The sequence below is a fragment of the Lissotriton vulgaris genome, chromosome 4_1, assembly GCF_964263255.1.
Source record: "Lissotriton vulgaris chromosome 4_1, aLisVul1.2, whole genome shotgun sequence".
NCBI lineage: Eukaryota > Metazoa > Chordata > Amphibia > Caudata > Salamandridae > Lissotriton > Lissotriton vulgaris.
In genome coordinates, this window is record NC_141691.1 from 1,302,846,059 (window position 1) to 1,302,869,165 (window position 23,107).

At 32.8% G+C, this 23,107-nt stretch overlaps 12 non-coding genes across 12 annotated transcripts; all 12 read right to left on the reverse strand.

The window, feature by feature from the left end:
• Positions 1–1,176: 1,176 nt before the first annotated feature.
• On the reverse strand, positions 1,177–1,250 carry TRNAI-AAU (transfer RNA isoleucine (anticodon AAU)). Its single transcript has one exon. It is a non-coding gene; the product is annotated as a tRNA-Ile (tRNA).
• A 2,515-nt stretch (positions 1,251–3,765) lies between these two features.
• Positions 3,766–3,839, reverse strand: TRNAI-AAU (transfer RNA isoleucine (anticodon AAU)). Its single transcript has one exon. It is a non-coding gene; the product is annotated as a tRNA-Ile (tRNA).
• A 789-nt stretch (positions 3,840–4,628) lies between these two features.
• TRNAI-AAU (transfer RNA isoleucine (anticodon AAU)) lies at positions 4,629–4,702 on the reverse strand. Its single transcript has one exon. It is a non-coding gene; the product is annotated as a tRNA-Ile (tRNA).
• Positions 4,703–6,354: 1,652 nt separating this feature from the next.
• On the reverse strand, positions 6,355–6,428 carry TRNAI-AAU (transfer RNA isoleucine (anticodon AAU)). Its single transcript has one exon. It is a non-coding gene; the product is annotated as a tRNA-Ile (tRNA).
• A 789-nt stretch (positions 6,429–7,217) lies between these two features.
• On the reverse strand, positions 7,218–7,291 carry TRNAI-AAU (transfer RNA isoleucine (anticodon AAU)). Its single transcript has one exon. It is a non-coding gene; the product is annotated as a tRNA-Ile (tRNA).
• Positions 7,292–8,943: 1,652 nt separating this feature from the next.
• TRNAI-AAU (transfer RNA isoleucine (anticodon AAU)) lies at positions 8,944–9,017 on the reverse strand. Its single transcript has one exon. It is a non-coding gene; the product is annotated as a tRNA-Ile (tRNA).
• Positions 9,018–11,662: 2,645 nt separating this feature from the next.
• On the reverse strand, positions 11,663–11,736 carry TRNAI-AAU (transfer RNA isoleucine (anticodon AAU)). Its single transcript has one exon. It is a non-coding gene; the product is annotated as a tRNA-Ile (tRNA).
• Positions 11,737–12,525: 789 nt separating this feature from the next.
• TRNAI-AAU (transfer RNA isoleucine (anticodon AAU)) lies at positions 12,526–12,599 on the reverse strand. The gene has a single exon. It is a non-coding gene; the product is annotated as a tRNA-Ile (tRNA).
• Positions 12,600–15,113: 2,514 nt separating this feature from the next.
• TRNAI-AAU (transfer RNA isoleucine (anticodon AAU)) lies at positions 15,114–15,187 on the reverse strand. The gene has a single exon. It is a non-coding gene; the product is annotated as a tRNA-Ile (tRNA).
• Positions 15,188–15,976: 789 nt separating this feature from the next.
• On the reverse strand, positions 15,977–16,050 carry TRNAI-AAU (transfer RNA isoleucine (anticodon AAU)). The gene has a single exon. It is a non-coding gene; the product is annotated as a tRNA-Ile (tRNA).
• A 1,652-nt stretch (positions 16,051–17,702) lies between these two features.
• Positions 17,703–17,776, reverse strand: TRNAI-AAU (transfer RNA isoleucine (anticodon AAU)). The gene has a single exon. It is a non-coding gene; the product is annotated as a tRNA-Ile (tRNA).
• A 3,377-nt stretch (positions 17,777–21,153) lies between these two features.
• On the reverse strand, positions 21,154–21,227 carry TRNAI-AAU (transfer RNA isoleucine (anticodon AAU)). Its single transcript has one exon. It is a non-coding gene; the product is annotated as a tRNA-Ile (tRNA).
• Between the last annotated feature and the right edge of the window lie 1,880 nt (positions 21,228–23,107).

Genomic DNA, 23,107 nt, shown 5'->3' on the forward strand with positions numbered 1-23,107 from the left:
AGTGCTACCGATTGTTAACCCGGGATAGTTGGAAAGCTTATATTCAGCTGTTTACATTCATACTATCTTTATATTTCATCAACAAGACAAAACAAAAATGACCTCAATAAATTTCAATAAATAAGAGATTTAGTTACTTGGCGTTAGAACTTAGAACCATTAATAGATATTCCAGGAGCTTTCAGAATAATAATTAATTCTACAACTATATCAAATGCATTCATCCAATCCTTCAAGCAGCTTTTGATCCAAGGTGATAAACAGTCAAAAATGAGACATAAGAAAAATTAATCTTTTTTCAAACAATTAAACTTGGCCTTTACAGGGATCGAACCTGTGACTTTGGCGTTATTAGCACCACGCTCTAACCATCTGAGCTAACAGGCCATTTTGCACAAGTTCCTGGAAGTCCAGCATATGAAGAAGTGCTAATGATAGTTAACCCGGGAGATTTGGAAAGCTTAATTTCGGAGGTGTACCATGAAGTTATAAATATATAATATCAACATGAAGAAACTAATATGACTTTAGAAAAATTACAATACAAAAGAGATTTTCATACTTAGTGTTAGAACTTAGAGCCATTAATGTTTTTTCCATGTGTTTTAGCAATAAATAACAATTCATCACCTATATGCAATTGATTCATCTAATCATTGTGTCAGCTTCCCCTCGAAGGAAATATAGACATACAAATGATACTGAAGAAAATACATCTATTTTCAACATTAAAGGAGCATCAAGTATTGGCTTAGAGACTGATTGAAAGTATGTTCTTGGCATTGTTAACTTTATGCTCTAAAGACTAAACTAATAGGCTCAATAAATATATAGCATACTATTGAAGAAATAGCAGATGATGAAGTGCTACCGATTGTTAACCCGGGATAGTTGGAAAGCTTATATTCAGCTGTTTACATTCATACTATCTTTATATTTCATCAACAAGACAAAACAAAAATGACCTCAATAAATTGCAATAAATAAGAGATTTAGTTACTTGGCGTTAGAACTTAGAACCATTAATAGATATTTCAGGAGCTTTCAGAATAATAATTAATTCTACAACTATATCAAATGTATTATTCCAATCCTTCAAGCAGCATTTGATCCAAGGTGATAAACAGTCAAAAATGAGACACAAGAAACATTTATCTTTTTACAAACAATTAAACTTGGCCTGTACAGGGATCGAACCTGTGACCTTGGCGTTATTAGCACCACGCTCTAACCATCTGAGCTAACAGGCCATTTTGCACAAATTACTGGAAGTCCAGCATATGAAGAAGTGCTAATGATAGTTAACCCGGGAGATTTGGAAAGCTTAACTTCAGAGGTTTACCATGAAGTTATAAATATATAATATCAACATGAAGAAACTTATATGACTTTAAAATAATTACAATACAAAAGAGATTTTCATACTTAGTGTTAGAACTTAGAACCATTAATGTTTTTTCCATGTGTTTTAGCAATAAATAACAATTCATCACCTATATGCAATTGATTCATTTAATCATTCTATCAGCTTCCCCTCAAAGGAAATATAGAGATACACATGATACAGAAGAAAATACATCTATTTTCAACATTAAAGGAGCATCAAATATTGGCTTGGAGACGGATTGAAAGTATGTACTTGGCATTTTTAACTTTATGCTCTGAAGACTAAACTAATAGGCTCACTAAATATATAGCATACTTTTGAAGAAATAGCAGATGATGAAGTGCTACTGATTGTTAACCCGGGATAGTTGGAAAGCTTATATTCAGCTGTTTACATTCATACTATTTTTATATTTCATCAACAAGACAAAACAAAAATGACCTCAATAAATTGCAATAAATAAGAGATTTAGTTACTTGGTGTTAGAACTTAGAACCATTAATAGATATTCCAGGAGCTTTCAGAATAATAATTAATTCTACAACTATATCAAATGTATTCATCCAATCCTTCAAGCATCGTTTGATCCAAGGTGATAAACAGTCAAAAATGAGACACAAGAAAAATTAATCTTTTTTCAAACAATTAAACTTGGCCTGTACAGGGATCGAACCTGTGACCCTGGCGTTATTAGCACCACGCTCTAACCATCTGAGCTAACAGGCCGGTCTGCACAAATTCCTGGAAGTCCAGCATATGAAGAAGTGCTAATGATAGTTAACCCGGGAGATTTGGAAAGCTTAATTTCGGAGGTTTACCATGAAGTTATAAATATATAATATCAACATGAAGAAACTAATATGACTTTAGAAAAATTACAATACAAACGAGATTTTCATACTTAGTGTTAGAACTTAGAGCCATTAATGTTTTTTCCATGTGTTTTAGCAATAAATAACAATTCATCACCTATATGCAATTGATTCATCTAATCATTGTGTCAGCTTCCCCTCGAAGGAAATATAGACATACAAATGATACTGAAGAAAATACATCTATTTTCAACATTAAAGGAGCATCAAGTATTGGCTTAGAGACTGATTGAAAGTATGTTATTGGCATTGTTAACTTTATGCTCTAAAGACTAAACTAATAGGCTCAATAAATATATAGCATACTATTGAAGAAATAGCAGATGATGAAGTGCTACCGATTGTTAACCCGGGATAGTTGGAAAGCTTATATTCAGCTGTTTACATTCATACTATCTTTATATTTCATCAACAAGACAAAACAAAAATGACCTCAATAAATTTCAATAAATAAGAGATTTAGTTACTTGGCGTTAGAACTTAGAACCATTAATAGATATTCCAGGAGCTTTCAGAATAATAATTAATTCTACAACTATATCAAATGCATTCATCCAATCCTTCAAGCAGCTTTTGATCCAAGGTGATAAACAGTCAAAAATGAGACATAAGAAAAATTAATCTTTTTTCAAACAATTAAACTTGGCCTTTACAGGGATCGAACCTGTGACTTTGGCGTTATTAGCACCACGCTCTAACCATCTGAGCTAACAGGCCATTTTGCACAAGTTCCTGGAAGTCCAGCATATGAAGAAGTGCTAATGATAGTTAACCCGGGAGATTTGGAAAGCTTAATTTTGGAGGTGTACCATGAAGTTATAAATATATAATATCAACATGAAGAAACTAATATGACTTTAGAAAAATTACAATACAAAAGAGATTTTCATACTTAGTGTTAGAACTTAGAGCCATTAATGTTTTTTCCATGTGTTTTAGCAATAAATAACAATTCATCACCTATATGCAATTGATTCATCTAATCATTGTGTCAGCTTCCCCTCGAAGGAAATATAGACATACAAATGATACTGAAGAAAATACATCTATTTTCAACATTAAAGGAGCATCAAGTATTGGCTTAGAGACTGATTGAAAGTATGTTCTTGGCATTGTTAACTTTATGCTCTAAAGACTAAACTAATAGGCTCAATAAATATATAGCATACTATTGAAGAAATAGCAGATGATGAAGTGCTACCGATTGTTAACCCGGGATAGTTGGAAAGCTTATATTCAGCTGTTTACATTCATACTATCTTTATATTTCATCAACAAGACAAAACAAAAATGACCTCAATAAATTGCAATAAATAAGAGATTTAGTTACTTGGCGTTAGAACTTAGAACCATTAATAGATATTTCAGGAGCTTTCAGAATAATAATTAATTCTACAACTATATCAAATGTATTCATCCAATCCTTCAAGCAGCATTTGATCCAAGGTGATAAACAGTCAAAAATGAGACACAAGAAACATTTATCTTTTTACAAACAATTAAACTTGGCCTGTACAGGGATCGAACCTGTGACCTTGGCGTTATTAGCACCACGCTCTAACCATCTGAGCTAACAGGCCATTTTGCACAAATTACTGGAAGTCCAGCATATGAAGAAGTGCTAATGATAGTTAACCCGGGAGATTTGGAAAGCTTAACTTCAGAGGTTTACCATGAAGTTATAAATATATAATATCAACATGAAGAAACTTATATGACTTTAAAATAATTACAATACAAAAGAGATTTTCATACTTAGTGTTAGAACTTAGAACCATTAATGTTTTTTCCATGTGTTTTAGCAATAAATAACAATTCATCACCTATATGCAATTGATTCATTTAATCATTCTATCAGCTTCCCCTCAAAGGAAATATAGAGATACACATGATACAGAAGAAAATACATCTATTTTCAACATTAAAGGAGCATCAAATATTGGCTTGGAGACGGATTGAAAGTATGTACTTGGCATTTTTAACTTTATGCTCTGAAGACTAAACTAATAGGCTCACTAAATATATAGCATACTATTGAAGAAATAGCAGATGATGAAGTGCTACTGATTGTTAACCCGGGATAGTTGGAAAGCTTATATTCAGCTGTTTACATTCATACTATTTTTATATTTCATCAACAAGACAAAACAAAAATGACCTCAATAAATTGCAATAAATAAGAGATTTAGTTACTTGGTGTTAGAACTTAGAACCATTAATAGATATTCCAGGAGCTTTCAGAATAATAATTAATTCTACAACTATATCAAATGTATTCATCCAATCCTTCAAGCATCGTTTGATCCAAGGTGATAAACAGTCAAAAATGAGACACAAGAAAAATTAATCTTTTTTCAAACAATTAAACTTGGCCTGTACAGGGATCGAACCTGTGACCTTGGCGTTATTAGCACCACGCTCTAACCATCTGAGCTAACAGGCCGGTCTGCACAAATTCCTGGAAGTCCAGCATATGAAGAAGTGCTAATGATAGTTAACCCGGGAGATTTGGAAAGCTTAATTTCGGAGGTTTACCATGAAGTTATAAATATATAATATCAACATGAAGAAACTAATATGACTTTAGAAAAATTACAATACAAACGAGATTTTCATACTTTGTGTTAGAACTTAGAGCCATTAATGTTTTTTCCATGTGTTTTAGCAATAAATAACAATTCATCACCTATATGCAATTGATTCATCTAATCATTGTGTCAGCTTCCCCTCGAAGGAAACATAGACATACAAATGATACTGAAGAAAATACATCTATTTTCAACATTAAAGGAGCATCAAGTATTGGCTTAGAGACTGATTGAAAGTATGTTCTTGGCATTGTTAACTTTATGCTCTAAAGACTAAACTAATAGGCTCAATAAATATATAGCATACTATTGAAGAAATAGCAGATGATGAAGTGCTACCGATTGTTAACCCGGGATAGTTGGAAAGCTTATATTCAGCTGTTTACATTCATACTATCTTTATATTTCATCAACAAGACAAAACAAAAATGACCTCAATAAATTTCAATAAATAAGAGATTTAGTTACTTGGCGTTAGAACTTAGAACCATTAATAGATATTCCAGGAGCTTTCAGAATAATAATTAATTCTACAACTATATCAAATGCATTCATCCAATCCTTCAAGCAGCTTTTGATCCAAGGTGATAAACAGTCAAAAATGAGACATAAGAAAAATTAATCTTTTTTCAAACAATTAAACTTGGCCTTTACAGGGATCGAACCTGTGACTTTGGCGTTATTAGCACCACGCTCTAACCATCTGAGCTAACAGGCCATTTTGCACAAGTTCCTGGAAGTCCAGCATATGAAGAAGTGCTAATGATAGTTAACCCGGGAGATTTGGAAAGCTTAATTTCGGAGGTGTACCATGAAGTTATAAATATATAATATCAACATGAAGAAACTAATATGACTTTAGAAAAATTACAATACAAAAGAGATTTTCATACTTAGTGTTAGAACTTAGAGCCATTAATGTTTTTTCCATGTGTTTTAGCAATAAATAACAATTCATCACCTATATGCAATTGATTCATCTAATCATTGTGTCAGCTTCCCCTCGAAGGAAATATAGACATACAAATGATACTGAAGAAAATACATCTATTTTCAACATTAAAGGAGCATCAAGTATTGGCTTAGAGACTGATTGAAAGTATGTTCTTGGCATTGTTAACTTTATGCTCTAAAGACTAAACTAATAGGCTCAATAAATATATAGCATACTATTGAAGAAATAGCAGATGATGAAGTGCTACCGATTGTTAACCCGGGATAGTTGGAAAGCTTATATTCAGCTGTTTACATTCATACTATCTTTATATTTCATCAACAAGACAAAACAAAAATGACCTCAATAAATTGCAATAAATAAGAGATTTAGTTACTTGGCGTTAGAACTTAGAACCATTAATAGATATTTCAGGAGCTTTCAGAATAATAATTAATTCTACAACTATATCAAATGTATTCATCCAATCCTTCAAGCAGCATTTGATCCAAGGTGATAAACAGTCAAAAATGAGACACAAGAAACATTTATCTTTTTACAAACAATTAAACTTGGCCTGTACAGGGATCGAACCTGTGACCTTGGCGTTATTAGCACCACGCTCTAACCATCTGAGCTAACAGGCCATTTTGCACAAATTACTGGAAGTCCAGCATATGAAGAAGTGCTAATGATAGTTAACCCGGGAGATTTGGAAAGCTTAACTTCAGAGGTTTACCATGAAGTTATAAATATATAATATCAACATGAAGAAACTTATATGACTTTAAAATAATTACAATACAAAAGAGATTTTCATACTTAGTGTTAGAACTTAGAACCATTAATGTTTTTTCCATGTGTTTTAGCAATAAATAACAATTCATCACCTATATGCAATTGATTCATTTAATCATTCTATCAGCTTCCCCTCAAAGGAAATATAGAGATACACATGATACAGAAGAAAATACATCTATTTTCAACATTAAAGGAGCATCAAATATTGGCTTGGAGACGGATTGAAAGTATGTACTTGGCATTTTTAACTTTATGCTCTGAAGACTAAACTAATAGGCTCACTAAATATATAGCATACTATTGAAGAAATAGCAGATGATGAAGTGCTACTGATTGTTAACCCGGGATAGTTGGAAAGCTTATATTCAGCTGTTTACATTCATACTATTTTTATATTTCATCAACAAGACAAAACAAAAATGACCTCAATAAATTGCAATAAATAAGAGATTTAGTTACTTGGTGTTAGAACTTAGAACCATTAATAGATATTCCAGGAGCTTTCAGAATAATAATTAATTCTACAACTATATCAAATGTATTCATCCAATCCTTCAAGCATCGTTTGATCCAAGGTGATAAACAGTCAAAAATGAGACACAAGAAAAATTAATCTTTTTTCAAACAATTAAACTTGGCCTGTACAGGGATCGAACCTGTGACCTTGGCGTTATTAGCACCACGCTCTAACCATCTGAGCTAACAGGCCGGTCTGCACAAATTCCTGGAAGTCCAGCATATGAAGAAGTGCTAATGATAGTTAACCCGGGAGATTTGGAAAGCTTAATTTCGGAGGTTTACCATGAAGTTATAAATATATAATATCAACATGAAGAAACTAATATGACTTTAGAAAAATTACAATACAAACGAGATTTTCATACTTTGTGTTAGAACTTAGAGCCATTAATGTTTTTTCCATGTGTTTTAGCAATAAATAACAATTCATCACCTATATGCAATTGATTCATCTAATCATTGTGTCAGCTTCCCCTCGAAGGAAACATAGACATACAAATGATACTGAAGAAAATACATCTATTTTCAACATTAAAGGAGCATCAAGTATTGGCTTAGAGACTGATTGAAAGTATGTTCTTGGCATTGTTAACTTTATGCTCTAAAGACTAAACTAATAGGCTCAATAAATATATAGCATACTATTGAAGAAATAGCAGATGATGAAGTGCTACCGATTGTTAACCCGGGATAGTTGGAAAGCTTATATTCAGCTGTTTACATTCATACTATCTTTATATTTCATCAACAAGACAAAACAAAAATGACCTCAATAAATTTCAATAAATAAGAGATTTAGTTACTTGGCGTTAGAACTTAGAACCATTAATAGATATTCCAGGAGCTTTCAGAATAATAATTAATTCTACAACTATATCAAATGCATTCATCCAATCCTTCAAGCAGCTTTTGATCCAAGGTGATAAACAGTCAAAAATGAGACATAAGAAAAATTAATCTTTTTTCAAACAATTAAACTTGGCCTTTACAGGGATCGAACCTGTGACTTTGGCGTTATTAGCACCACGCTCTAACCATCTGAGCTAACAGGCCATTTTGCACAAGTTCCTGGAAGTCCAGCATATGAAGAAGTGCTAATGATAGTTAACCCGGGAGATTTGGAAAGCTTAATTTCGGAGGTGTACCATGAAGTTATAAATATATAATATCAACATGAAGAAACTAATATGACTTTAGAAAAATTACAATACAAAAGAGATTTTCATACTTAGTGTTAGAACTTAGAGCCATTAATGTTTTTTCCATGTGTTTTAGCAATAAATAACAATTCATCACCTATATGCAATTGATTCATCTAATCATTGTGTCAGCTTCCCCTCGAAGGAAATATAGACATACAAATGATACTGAAGAAAATACATCTATTTTCAACATTAAAGGAGCATCAAGTATTGGCTTAGAGACTGATTGAAAGTATGTTCTTGGCATTGTTAACTTTATGCTCTAAAGACTAAACTAATAGGCTCAATAAATATATAGCATACTATTGAAGAAATAGCAGATGATGAAGTGCTACCGATTGTTAACCCGGGATAGTTGGAAAGCTTATATTCAGCTGTTTACATTCATACTATCTTTATATTTCATCAACAAGACAAAACAAAAATGACCTCAATAAATTGCAATAAATAAGAGATTTAGTTACTTGGCGTCAGAACTTAGAACCATTAATAGATATTTCAGGAGCTTTCAGAATAATAATTAATTCTACAACTATATCAAATGTATTAATCCAATCCTTCAAGCAGCATTTGATCCAAGGTGATAAACAGTCAAAAATGAGACACAAGAAACATTTATCTTTTTACAAACAATTAAACTTGGCCTGTACAGGGATCGAACCTGTGACCTTGGCGTTATTAGCACCACGCTCTAACCATCTGAGCTAACAGGCCATTTTGCACAAATTACTGGAAGTCCAGCATATGAAGAAGTGCTAATGATAGTTAACCCGGGAGATTTGGAAAGCTTAACTTCAGAGGTTTACCATGAAGTTATAAATATATAATATCAACATGAAGAAACTTATATGACTTTAAAAAAATTACAATACAAAAGAGATTTTCATACTTAGTGTTAGAACTTAGAACCATTAATGTTTTTTCCATGTGTTTTAGCAATAAATAACAATTCATCACCTATATGCAATTGATTTATTTAATCATTCTATCAGCTTCCCCTCAAAGGAAATATAGAGATACACATGATACAGAAGAAAATACATCTATTTTCAACATTAAAGGAGCATCAAGTATTGGCTTGGAGACTGATTGAAAGTATGTCCCTGGCATTTTTAACTTTATGCTCTAAAGACTAAACTAATAGGCTCACTAAATATATAGCATACTATTGAAGAAATAGCAGATTATGAAGTGCTACTGATTGTTAACCCGGGATAGTTGGAAAGCTTATATTCAGCTGTTTACATTCATACTATCTTTATATTTCATCAACAAGACAAAACAAAAATGACCTCAATAAATTGCAATAAATAAGAGATTTAGTTACTTGGCGTTAGAACTTAGAACCATTAATAGATATTTCAGGAGCTTTCAGAATAATAATTAATTCTACAACTATATCAAATGTATTCATCCAATCCTTCAAGCAGCGTTTGATCCAAGGTGATAAACAGTCAAAAATAAGACACAAGAAAATTTATCTTTTTACAAACAATTAAACTTGGCCTGTACAGGGATCGAACCTGTGACCTTGGCGTTATTAGCACCACACTCTAACCATCTGAGCTAACAGGCCATTCTGCACAAATTACTGGAAGTCCAGCATATGAAGAAGTGCTAATGATAGTTAACCCGGGAGATTTGGAAAGCTTAATTTCAGAGGTTTACCATGAAGTTATAAATATATAATATCAACATGAAGAAACTTATATGACTTTAAAAAAATTACAATACAAAAGATATTTTCATACTTAGTGTTAGAACTTAGAACCATTAATGTTTTTTCCATGTGTTTTAGCAATAAATAACAATTCATCACCTATATGCAATTGATTCATCTAATCATTGTGTCAGCTTCCCCTCGAAGGAAATATAGACATACAAATGATACTGAAGAAAATACATCTATTTTCAACATTAAAGGAGCATCAAGTATTGGCGTAGAGTAAGCATGAGCGAATTTTGCGGATCTCGCGTTCGCGAATTTTGCGGATTTGCGGATTCGCAATCCGCAAAATCCGCGAATTCCCGCGAATTTGCGGATTTTTTTTTTTTTGTGTTCGCCCGTGTTTCTGCCAGTTCGCGAGGGTTTTGTACACTTTCGCAAATTGCGAACTTACCTATCGGGTCGCAAGTTTCGCGAACTTGTTGTTTCTACGTGTCCAGCCTGTTTGGGACACTCTTCTTCATCACTGCCACTCTCTGACACCACTGCCACTCTCTGACTACTCATGCCACCCTCTGGCCCACCCATGCCACTCTCTGTTTCATCACCACACCCTCTGGTTGTCCAGTGTACATTATTTTCGGCAAAGCAAAGCACACCTTCCCTGCCTCAAGTGACCTGAATTAATTTGGGGCTGATTCATGTGTCACAGAATATTTTTTTAGCTGGCACCTGCTTCCTTAGTGCGCCCTGATTAGTGATCTTTTGCACTTGCTAAGTGCTTTCATTGTTGCAAAATTAGTTACAACACCTGCCCTGCCCCAACTGACAATAATGAATTAGGGGCTGATTAATGGATTTTAACTTCCAGCCTGGCTCCTACTTGTCTCCCTTAGCTGTAATTCAGGACCTTTGTGGCATATGTGTAACTATTCTGAGGTTCAGAGCAGGGTCACATACTAGTTTCAACTGGCAACTGAACTCTGGAGGGGCCCCTCAGGAAGCACTCCAGGAAATGGCTACTAATGATGAGCCTGAACTTTTGAACCTGGTAAGTAGTTACTTTCAGTTTTGCTAAGATCGTATTTCTGCAATTTTGCACTTATTCGCGGGGCGCAAACTCACGCGAACAGTGCGAGCAGTGCGAGCAAAATCCGCTGCTCGCGGATTTGCGGATTTTGCGGGAAATTCGCAAATCTCGCGGATTGCGGATTTCCCGAAAATCCGCAAAATCCGCGAGCGGAACGGATTTTCCGCCCACGCCTAGCGTAGAGACTGATTGAAAGTATGTTCTTGGCATTGTTAACTTTATGCTCTAAAGACTAAACTAATAGGCTCAATAAATATATAGCATACTATTGAAGAAATAGCAGATGATGAAGTGCTACCGATTGTTAACCCTGGATAGATGGAAAGCTTATATTCAGCTGTTTACATTCATACTATCTTTATATTTCATCAACAAGACAAAACAAAAATGACCTCAATAAATTGCAATAAATAAGAGATTTAGTTACTTGGCGTTAGAACTTAGAACCATTAATAGATATTCCAGGAGCTTTCAGAATAATAATTAATTCTACAACTATATCAAATGTATTCATCCAATCCTTCAAGCAGCATTTGATCCAAGGTGATAAACAGTCAAAAATGAGACACAAGAAAAATTAATCTTTTTACAAACAATTAAACTTGGCCTGTACAGGGATCGAACCTGTGACCTTGGCGTTATTAGCACCACGCTCTAACCATCTGAGCTAACAGGCCGTTTTGCACAAACTCCTGGAAGTCCAGCATATGAAGAAGTGCTAATGATAGTTAACCCGGGAGATTTGGAAAGCTTAATTTCAGAGGTGTACCATGAAGTTATAAATATAAATTATCAACATGAAGAAACTAATATGACTTTAGAAAAATTACAATACAAAAGAGATTTTCATACTTAGTGTTAGAACTTAGAACCATTAATGTTTTTTCCATGTGTTTTAGCAATAAATAACAATTCATCACCTATATGCAATTGATTCATCTAATCATTCCATCAGCTTCCCCTCAAAGGAAATATAGACATACACATTATACAGAAGAAAATACATCTATTTTCAACATTAAAGGAGCATCACGTATTGGCTTGGAGACTGATTGAAAGTATGTCCTTGGCATTTTTAACTTTATGCTCTACAGACTAAACTAATAGGCTCAATAAATACATAGCATACTATTGAAGAAATAGCATATGATGAAGTTCTATCGATTGTTAACCCAGGATAGTTGGAAAGCTTATATTCAGCTGTTTACATTCATACTATCTTTATATTTCATCAACAAGACAAAACAAAAATGACCTCAATAAATTGCAATAAATAAGAGATTTAGTTACTTGGCGTTAGAACTTAGAACCATTAATGGATATTTCAGGAGCTTTCAGAATAATAATTAATTCTACAACTATATCAAATGTATTCATCCAATCCTTCAAGCAGCGTTTGATCCAAGGTGATAAACAGTCAAAAATAAGACACAAGAAAAATTTATCTTTTTACAAACAATTAAACTTGGCCTGTACAGGGATCGAACCTGTGACCTTGGCGTTATTAGCACCACGCTCTAACCATCTGAGCTAACAGGCCATTTTGCACAAATTACTGGAAGTCCAGCATATGAAGAAGTGCTAATGATAGTTAACCCGGGAGATTTGGAAAGCTTAATTTCAGAGGTTTACCATGAAGTTATAAATATATAATATCAACATGAAGAAACTTATATGACTTTAAAAAAATTACAATACAAAAGAGATTTTCATACTTAGTGTTAGAACTTAGAACCATTAATGTTTTTTCCACGTGTTTTAGCAATAAATACCAATTCATCACCTATATGCAATTGATTCATTTAATCATTCTATCAGCTTCCCCTCAAAGGAAATATAGAGATACACATGATACAGAAGAAAATACATCTATTTTCAACATTAAAGGAGCATCAAGTATTGGCTTGGAGACGGATTGAAAGTATGTCCTTGGCATTTTTAACTTTATGCTCTGAAGACTAAACTAATAGGCTCACTAAATATATAGCATACTATTGAAGAAATAGCAGATGATGAAGTGCTACTGATTGTTAACCCGGGATAGTTGGAAAGCTTATATTCAGCTGTTTACATTCATACTATCTTTATATTTCATCAACAAGACAAACAAAAATGACCTCAATAAATTGCAATAACTAAGAGATTTAGTAACTTGGTGTTAGAACTTAGAACCATTAATAGATATTCCAGGAGCTTTCAGAATAATAATTAATTCTACAACTATATCAAATGTATTCATCCAATCCTTCAAGCATCGTTTGATCCAAGGTGATAAACAGTCAAAAAAGAGACACAAGAAAAATTAATATTTTTTAAAACAATTAAACTTGGCCTGTACAGGGATCGAACCTGTGACCTTGGCGTTATTAGCACCACGCTCTAACCCTCTGAGCTAACAGGCCGGTCTGCACAAATCCCTGGAAGTCCAGCATATGAAGAAGTGCTAATGATAGTTAACCCGGGAGATTTAAAAGCTTAATTTTGGAGGTTTACCATGAAGTTATAAATATATAATATCAACATGAAGAAACTAATATGACTTTAGAAAAATTACAATACAAAAAAGATTTTCATACTTAGTGTTAGAACGTAGAGCCATTAATGTTTTTTCCATGTGTTTTAGCAATAAATAACAATTCATCACCTATATGCAATTGATTCATCTAATCATTGTGTCAGCTTCCCCCCCGAAGGAAATATAGACATACAAATGATACTGAAGAAAATACATCTATTTTCAACATTAAAGGAGCATCAAGTATTGGCTTAGAGACTGATTGAAAGTATGTTATTGGCATTGTTAACTTTATGCTCTAAAGACTAAACTAATAGGCTCAATAAATATATAGCATACTATTGAAGAAATAGCAGATGATGAAGTGCTACCGATTGTTAACCCGGGATAGTTGGAAAGCTTATATTCAGCTGTTTACATTCATACTATCTTTATATTTCATCAACAAGACAAAACAAAAATGACCTCAATAAATTTCAATAAATAAGAGATTTAGTTACTTGGCGTTAGAACTTAGAACCATTAATAGATATTCCAGGAGCTTTCAGAATAATAATTAATTCTACAACTATATCAAATGCATTCATCCAATCCTTCAAGCAGCTTTTGATCCAAGGTGATAAACAGTCAAAAATGAGACATAAGAAAAATTAATCTTTTTTCAAACAATTAAACTTGGCCTTTACAGGGATCGAACCTGTGACTTTGGCGTTATTAGCACCACGCTCTAACCATCTGAGCTAACAGGCCATTTTGCACAAGTTCCTGGAAGTCCAGCATATGAAGAAGTGCTAATGATAGTTAACCCGGGAGATTTGGAAAGCTTAATTTCGGAGGTGTACCATGAAGTTATAAATATATAATATCAACATGAAGAAACTAATATGACTTTAGAAAAATTACAATACAAAAGAGATTTTCATACTTAGTGTTAGAACTTAGAGCCATTAATGTTTTTTCCATGTGTTTTAGCAATAAATAACAATTCATCACCTATATGCAATTGATTCATCTAATCATTGTGTCAGCTTCTCCTCGAAGGAAATATAGACATACAAATGATACTGAAGAAAATACATCTATTTTCAACATTAAAGGAGCATCAAGTATTGGCTTAGAGACTGATTGAAAGTATGTTCTTGGCATTGTTAACTTTATGCTCTAAAGACTAAACTAATAGGCTCAATAAATATATAGCATACTATTGAAGAAATAGCAGATGATGAAGTGCTACCGATTGTTAACCCGGGATAGTTGGAAAGCTTATATTCAGCTGTTTACATTCATACTATCTTTATATTTCATCAACAAGACAAAACAAAAATGACCTCAATAAATTGCAATAAATAAGAGATTTAGTTACTTGGCGTTAGAACTTAGAACCATTAATAGATATTTCAGGAGCTTTCAGAATAATAATTAATTCTACAACTATATCAAATGTATTAATCCAATCCTTCAAGCAGCATTTGATCCAAGGTGATAAACAGTCAAAAATGAGACACAAGAAACATTTATCTTTTTACAAACAATTAAACTTGGCCTGTACAGGGATCGAACCTGTGACCTTGGCGTTATTAGCACCACGCTCTAACCATCTGAGCTAACAGGCCATTTTGCACAAATTACTGGAAGTCCAGCATATGAAGAAGTGCTAATGATAGTTAACCCGGGAGATTTGGAAAGCTTAACTTCAGAGGTTTACCATGAAGTTATAAATATATAATATCAACATGAAGAAACTTATATGACTTTAAAATAATTACAATACAAAAGAGATTTTCATACTTAGTGTTAGAACTTAGAACCATTAATGTTTTTTCCATGTGTTTTAGCAATAAATAACAATTCATCACCTATATGCAATTGATTCATTTAATCATTCTATCAGCTTCCCCTCAAAGGAAATATAGAGATACACATGATACAGAAGAAAATACATCTATTTTCAACATTAAAGGAGCATCAAATATTGGCTTGGAGACGGATTGAAAGTATGTACTTGGCATTTTTAACTTTATGCTCTGAAGACTAAACTAATAGGCTCACTAAATATATAGCATACTATTGAAGAAATAGCAGATGATGAAGTGCTACTGATTGTTAACCCGGGATAGTTGGAAAGCTTATATTCAGCTGTTTACATTCATACTATTTTTATATTTCATCAACAAGACAAAACAAAAATGACCTCAATAAATTGCAATAAATAAGAGATTTAGTTACTTGGTGTTAGAACTTAGAACCATTAATAGATATTCCAGGAGCTTTCAGAATAATAATTAATTCTACAACTATATCAAATGTATTCATCCAATCCTTCAAGCATCGTTTGATCCAAGGTGATAAACAGTCAAAAATGAGACACAAGAAAAATTAATCTTTTTTCAAACAATTAAACTTGGCCTGTACAGGGATCGAACCTGTGACCTTGGCGTTATTAGCACCACGCTCTAACCATCTGAGCTAACAGGCCGGTCTGCACAAATTCCTGGAAGTCCAGCATATGAAGAAGTGCTAATGATAGTTAACCCGGGAGATTTGGAAAGCTTAATTTCGGAGGTTTACCATGAAGTTATAAATATATAATATCAACATGAAGAAACTAATATGACTTTAGAAAAATTACAATACAAACGAGATTTTCATACTTTGTGTTAGAACTTAGAGCCATTAATGTTTTTTCCATGTGTTTTAGCAATAAATAACAATTCATCACCTATATGCAATTGATTCATCTAATCATTGTGTCAGCTTCCCCTCGAAGGAAACATAGACATACAAATGATACTGAAGAAAATACATCTATTTTCAACATTAAAGGAGCATCAAGTATTGGCTTAGAGACTGATTGAAAGTATGTTCTTGGCATTGTTAACTTTATGCTCTAAAGACTAAACTAATAGGCTCAATAAATATATAGCATACTATTGAAGAAATAGCAGATGATGAAGTGCTACCGATTGTTAACCCGGGATAGTTGGAAAGCTTATATTCAGCTGTTTACATTCATACTATCTTTATATTTCATCAACAAGACAAAACAAAAATGACCTCAATAAATTTCAATAAATAAGAGATTTAGTTACTTGGCGTTAGAACTTAGAACCATTAATAGATATTCCAGGAGCTTTCAGAATAATAATTAATTCTACAACTATATCAAATGCATTCATCCAATCCTTCAAGCAGCTTTTGATCCAAGGTGATAAACAGTCAAAAATGAGACATAAGAAAAATTAATCTTTTTTCAAACAATTAAACTTGGCCTTTACAGGGATCGAACCTGTGACTTTGGCGTTATTAGCACCACGCTCTAACCATCTGAGCTAACAGGCCATTTTGCACAAGTTCCTGGAAGTCCAGCATATGAAGAAGTGCTATTGATAGTTAACCCGGGAGATTTGGAAAGCTTAATTTCGGAGGTGTACCATGAAGTTATAAATATATAATATCAACATGAAGAAACTAATATGACTTTAGAAAAATTACAATACAAAAGAGATTTTCATACTTAGTGTTAGAACTTAGAGCCATTAAAGTTTTTTCCATGTGTTTTAGCAATAAATAACAATTCATCACCTATATGCAATTGATTCATCTAATCATTGTGTCAGCTTCCCCTCGAAGGAAATATAGACATACAAATGATACTGAAGAAAATACATCTATTTTCAACATTAAAGGAGCATCAAGTATTGGCTTAGAGACTGATTGAAAGTATGTTCTTGGCATTGTTAACTTTATGCTCTAAAGACTAAACTAATAGGCTCAATAAATATATAGCATACTATTGAAGAAATAGCAGATGATGAAGTGCTACCGATTGTTAACCCGGGATAGTTGGAAAGCTTATATTCAGCTGTTTACATTCATACTATCTTTATATTTCATCAACAAGACAAAACAAAAATGACCTCAATAAATTGCAATAAATAAGAGATTTAGTTACTTGGCGTCAGAACTTAGAACCATTAATAGATATTTCAGGAGCTTTCAGAATAATAATTAATTCTACAACTATATCAAATGTATTAATCCAATCCTTCAAGCAGCATTTGATCCAAGGTGATAAACAGTCAAAAATGAGACACAAGAAACATTTATCTTTTTACAAACAATTAAACTTGGCCTGTACAGGGATCGAACCTGTGACCTTGGCGTTATTAGCACCACGCTCTAACCATCTGAGCTAACAGGCCATTTTGCACAAATTACTGGAAGTCCAGCATATGAAGAAGTGCTAATGATAGTTAACCCGGGAGATTTGGAAAGCTTAACTTCAGAGGTTTACCATGAAGTTATAAATATATAATATCAACATGAAGAAACTTATATGACTTTAAAAAAATTACAATACAAAAGAGATTTTCATACTTAGTGTTAGAACTTAGAACCATTAATGTTTTTTCCATGTGTTTTAGCAATAAATAACAATTCATCACCTATATGCAATTGATTTATTTAATCATTCTATCAGCTTCCCCTCAAAGGAAATATAGAGATACACATGATACAGAAGAAAATACATCTATTTTCAACATTAAAGGAGCATCAAGTATTGGCTTGGAGACTGATTGAAAGTATGTCCCTGGCATTTTTAACTTTATGCTCTAAAGACTAAACTAATAGGCTCACTAAATATATAGCATACTATTGAAGAAATAGCAGATTATGAAGTGCTACTGATTGTTAACCCGGGATAGTTGGAAAGCTTATATTCAGCTGTTTACATTCATACTATCTTTATATTTCATCAACAAGACAAAACAAAAATGACCTCAATAAATTGCAATAAATAAGAGATTTAGTTACTTGGCGTTAGAACTTAGAACCATTAATAGATATTTCAGGAGCTTTCAGAATAATAATTAATTCTACAACTATATCAAATGTATTCATCCAATCCTTCAAGCAGCGTTTGATCCAAGGTGATAAACAGTCAAAAATAAGACACAAGAAAATTTATCTTTTTACAAACAATTAAACTTGGCCTGTACAGGGATCGAACCTGTGACCTTGGCGTTATTAGCACCACACTCTAACCATCTGAGCTAACAGGCCATTCTGCACAAATTACTGGAAGTCCAGCATATGAAGAAGTGCTAATGATAGTTAACCCGGGAGATTTGGAAAGCTTAATTTCAGAGGTTTACCATGAAGTTATAAATATATAATATCAACATGAAGAAACTTATATGACTTTAAAAAAATTACAATACAAAAGATATTTTCATACTTAGTGTTAGAACTTAGAACCATTAATGTTTTTTCCATGTGTTTTAGCAATAAATAACAATTCATCACCTATATGCAATTGATTCATCTAATCATTGTGTCAGCTTCCCCTCGAAGGAAATATAGACATACAAATGATACTGAAGAAAATACATCTATTTTCAACATTAAAGGAGCATCAAGTATTGGCGTAGAGACTGATTGAAAGTGTGTTCTTGGCATTGTTAACTTTATGCTCTAAAGACTAAACTAATAGGCTCAATAAATATATAGCATACTATTGAAGAAATAGCAGATGATGAAGTGCTACCAATTGTTAACCCTGGATAGATGGAAAGCTTATATTCAGCTGTTTACATTCATACTATCTTTATATTTCATCAACAAGACAAAACAAAAATGACCTCAATAAATTGCAATAAATAAGAGATTTAGTTACTTGGCGTTAGAACTTAGAACCATTAATAGATATTCCAGGAGCTTTCAGAATAATAATTAATTCTACAACTATATCAAATGTATTCATCCAATCCTTCAAGCAGCATTTGATCCAAGGTGATAAACAGTCAAAAATGAGACACAAGAAAAATTAATCTTTTTACAAACAATTAAACTTGGCCTGTACAGGGATCGAACCTGTGACCTTGGCTTTATTAGCACCACGCTCTAACCATCTGAGCTAACAGGCCGTTTTGCACAAACTCCTGGAAGTCCAGCATATGAAGAAGTGCTAATGATAGTTAACCCGGGAGATTTGGAAAGCTTAATTTCAGAGGTGTACCATGAAGTTATAAATATAAATTATCAACATGAAGAAACTAATATGACTTTAGAAAAATTACAATACAAAAGAGATTTTCATACTTAGTGTTAGAACTTAGAACCATTAATGTTTTTTCCATGTGTTTTAGCAATAAATAACAATTCATCACCTATATGCAATTGATTCATCTAATCATTGTGTCAGCTTCCCCTCGAAGGAAATATAGACATACAAATGATACTGAAGAAAATACATCTATTTTCAACATTAAAGGAGCATCAAGTATTGGCGTAGAGACTGATTGAAAGTATGTTCTTGGCATTGTTAACTTTATGCTCTAAAGACTAAACTAATAGGCTCAATAAATATATAGCATACTATTGAAGAAATAGCAGATGATGAAGTGCTACCAATTGTTAACCCTGGATAGATGGAAAGCTTATATTCAGCTGTTTACATTCATACTATCTTTATATTTCATCAACAAGACAAAACAAAAATGACCTCAATAAATTGCAATAAATAAGAGATTTAGTTACTTGGCGTTAGAACTTAGAACCATTAATAGATATTCCAGGAGCTTTCAGAATAATAATTAATTCTACAACTATATCAAATGTATTCATCCAATCCTTCAAGCAGCATTTGATCCAAGGTGATAAACAGTCAAAAATGAGACACAAGAAAAATTAATCTTTTTACAAACAATTAAACTTGGCCTGTACAGGGATCGAACCTGTGACCTTGGCTTTATTAGCACCACGCTCTAACCATCTGAGCTAACAGGCCGTTTTGCACAAACTCCTGGAAGTCCAGCATATGAAGAAGTGCTAATGATAGTTAACCCGGGAGATTTGGAAAGCTTAATTTCAGAGGTGTACCATGAAGTTATAAATATAAATTATCAACATGAAGAAACTAATATGACTTTAGAAAAATTACAATACAAAAGAGATTTTCATACTTAGTGTTAGAACTTAGAACCATTAATGTTTTTTCCATGTGTTTTAGCAATAAATAACAATTCATCACCTATATGCAATTGATTCATCTAATCATTCCATCAGCTTCCCCTCAAAGGAAATATAGACATACACATTATACAGAAGAAAATACATCTATTTTCAACATTAAAGGAGCATCACGTATTGGCTTGGAGACTGATTGAAAGTATGTCCTTGGCATTTTTAACTTTATGCTCTACAGACTAAACTAATAGGCTCAATAAATACATAGCATACTATTGAAGAAATAGCATATGATGAAGTTCTATCGATTGTTAACCCAGGATAGTTGGAAAGCTTATATTCAGCTGTTTACATTCATACTATCTTTATATTTCATCAACAAGACAAAACAAAAATGACCTCAATAAATTGCAATAAATAAGAGATTTAGTTACTTGGCGTTAGAACTTAGAACCATTAATGGATATTTCAGGAGCTTTCAGAATAATAATTAATTCTACAACTATATCAAATGTATTCATCCAATCCTTCAAGCAGCGTTTGATCCAAGGTGATAAACAGTCAAAAATAAGACACAAGAAAAATTTATCTTTTTACAAACAATTAAACTTGGCCTGTACAGGGATCGAACCTGTGACCTTGGCGTTATTAGCACCACGCTCTAACCATCTGAGCTAACAGGCCATTTTGCACAAATTACTGGAAGTCCAGCATATGAAGAAGTGCTAATGATAGTTAACCCGGGAGATTTGGAAAGCTTAATTTCAGAGGTTTACCATGAAGTTATAAATATATAATATCAACATGAAGAAACTTATATGACTTTAAAAAAATTACAATACAAAAGAGATTTTCATACTTAGTGTTAGAACTTAGAACCATTAATGTTTTTTCCACGTGTTTTAGCAATAAATACCAATTCATCACCTATATGCAATTGATTCATTTAATCATTCTATCAGCTTCCCCTCAAAGGAAATATAGAGATACACATGATACAGAAGAAAATACATCTATTTTCAACATTAAAGGAGCATCAAGTATTGGCTTGGAGACGGATTGAAAGTATGTCCTTGGCATTTTTAACTTTATGCTCTGAAGACTAAACTAATAGGCTCACTAAATATATAGCATACTATTGAAGAAATAGCAGATGATGAAGTGCTACTGATTGTTAACCCGGGATAGTTGGAAAGCTTATATTCAGCTGTTTACATTCATACTATCTTTATATTTCATCAACAAGACAAAACAAAAATGACCTCAATAAATTGCAATAACTAAGAGATTTAGTAACTTGGTGTTAGAACTTAGAACCATTAATAGATATTCCAGGAGCTTTCAGAATAATAATTAATTCTACAACTATATCAAATGTATTCATCCAATCCTTCAAGCATCGTTTGATCCAAGGTGATAAACAGTCAAAAAAGAGACACAAGAAAAATTAATATTTTTTAAAACAATTAAACTTGGCCTGTACAGGGATCGAACCTGTGACCTTGGCGTTATTAGCACCACGCTCTAACCCTCTGAGCTAACAGGCCGGTCTGCACAAATCCCTGGAAGTCCAGCATATGAAGAAGTGCTAATGATAGTTAACCCGGGAGATTTAAAAGCTTAATTTCGGAGGTTTACCATGAAGTTATAAATATATAATATCAACATGAAGAAACTAATATGACTTTAGAAAAATTACAATACAAAAAAGATTTTCATACTTAGTGTTAGAACGTAGAGCCATTAATGTTTTTTCCATGTGTTTTAGCAATAAATAACAATTCATCACCTATATGCAATTGATTCATCTAATCATTGTGTCAGCTTCCCCCCCCGAAGGAAATATAGACATACAAATGATACTGAAGAAAATACATCTATTTTCAACATTAAAGGAGCATCAAGTATTGGCTTAGAGACTGATTGAAAGTATGTTCTTGGCATTGTTAACTTTATGCTCTAAAGACTAAACTAATAGGCTCAATAAATATATAGCATACTATTGAAGAAATAGCAGATGATGAAGTGCTACCGATTGTTAACCCGGGATAGTTGGAAAGCTTATATTCAGCTGTTTACATTCATACTATATTTATATTTCATCAACAAGACAAAACAAAAATGACCTCAATAAATTGCAATAAATAAGAGATTTAGTTACTTGGCGTTAGAACTTAGAACCATTAATAGATATTCCAGGAGCTTTCAGAATAATAATTAATTCTACAACTATATCAAATGCATTCATCCAATCCTTCAAGCAGCGTTTGATCCAAGGTGATAAACAGTCAAAAATGAGACACAAGAAAAATTAATCTTTTTTCAAACAATTAAACTTGGCCTGTACAGGGATCGAACCTGTGACCTTGGCATTATTAGCACCACGCTCTAACCATCTGAGATAACAGGCCGTTTTGCACAATTTCCTGGAAGTCCAGCATATGAAGAAGTGCTAATGATAGTGAACCCGGGAGATTTGGAAAGCTTAATTTCGGAGGTTTACCATGAAGTTATAAATATATAATATCAACATGAAGAAACTAATATGACTTTAGAAAAATTAC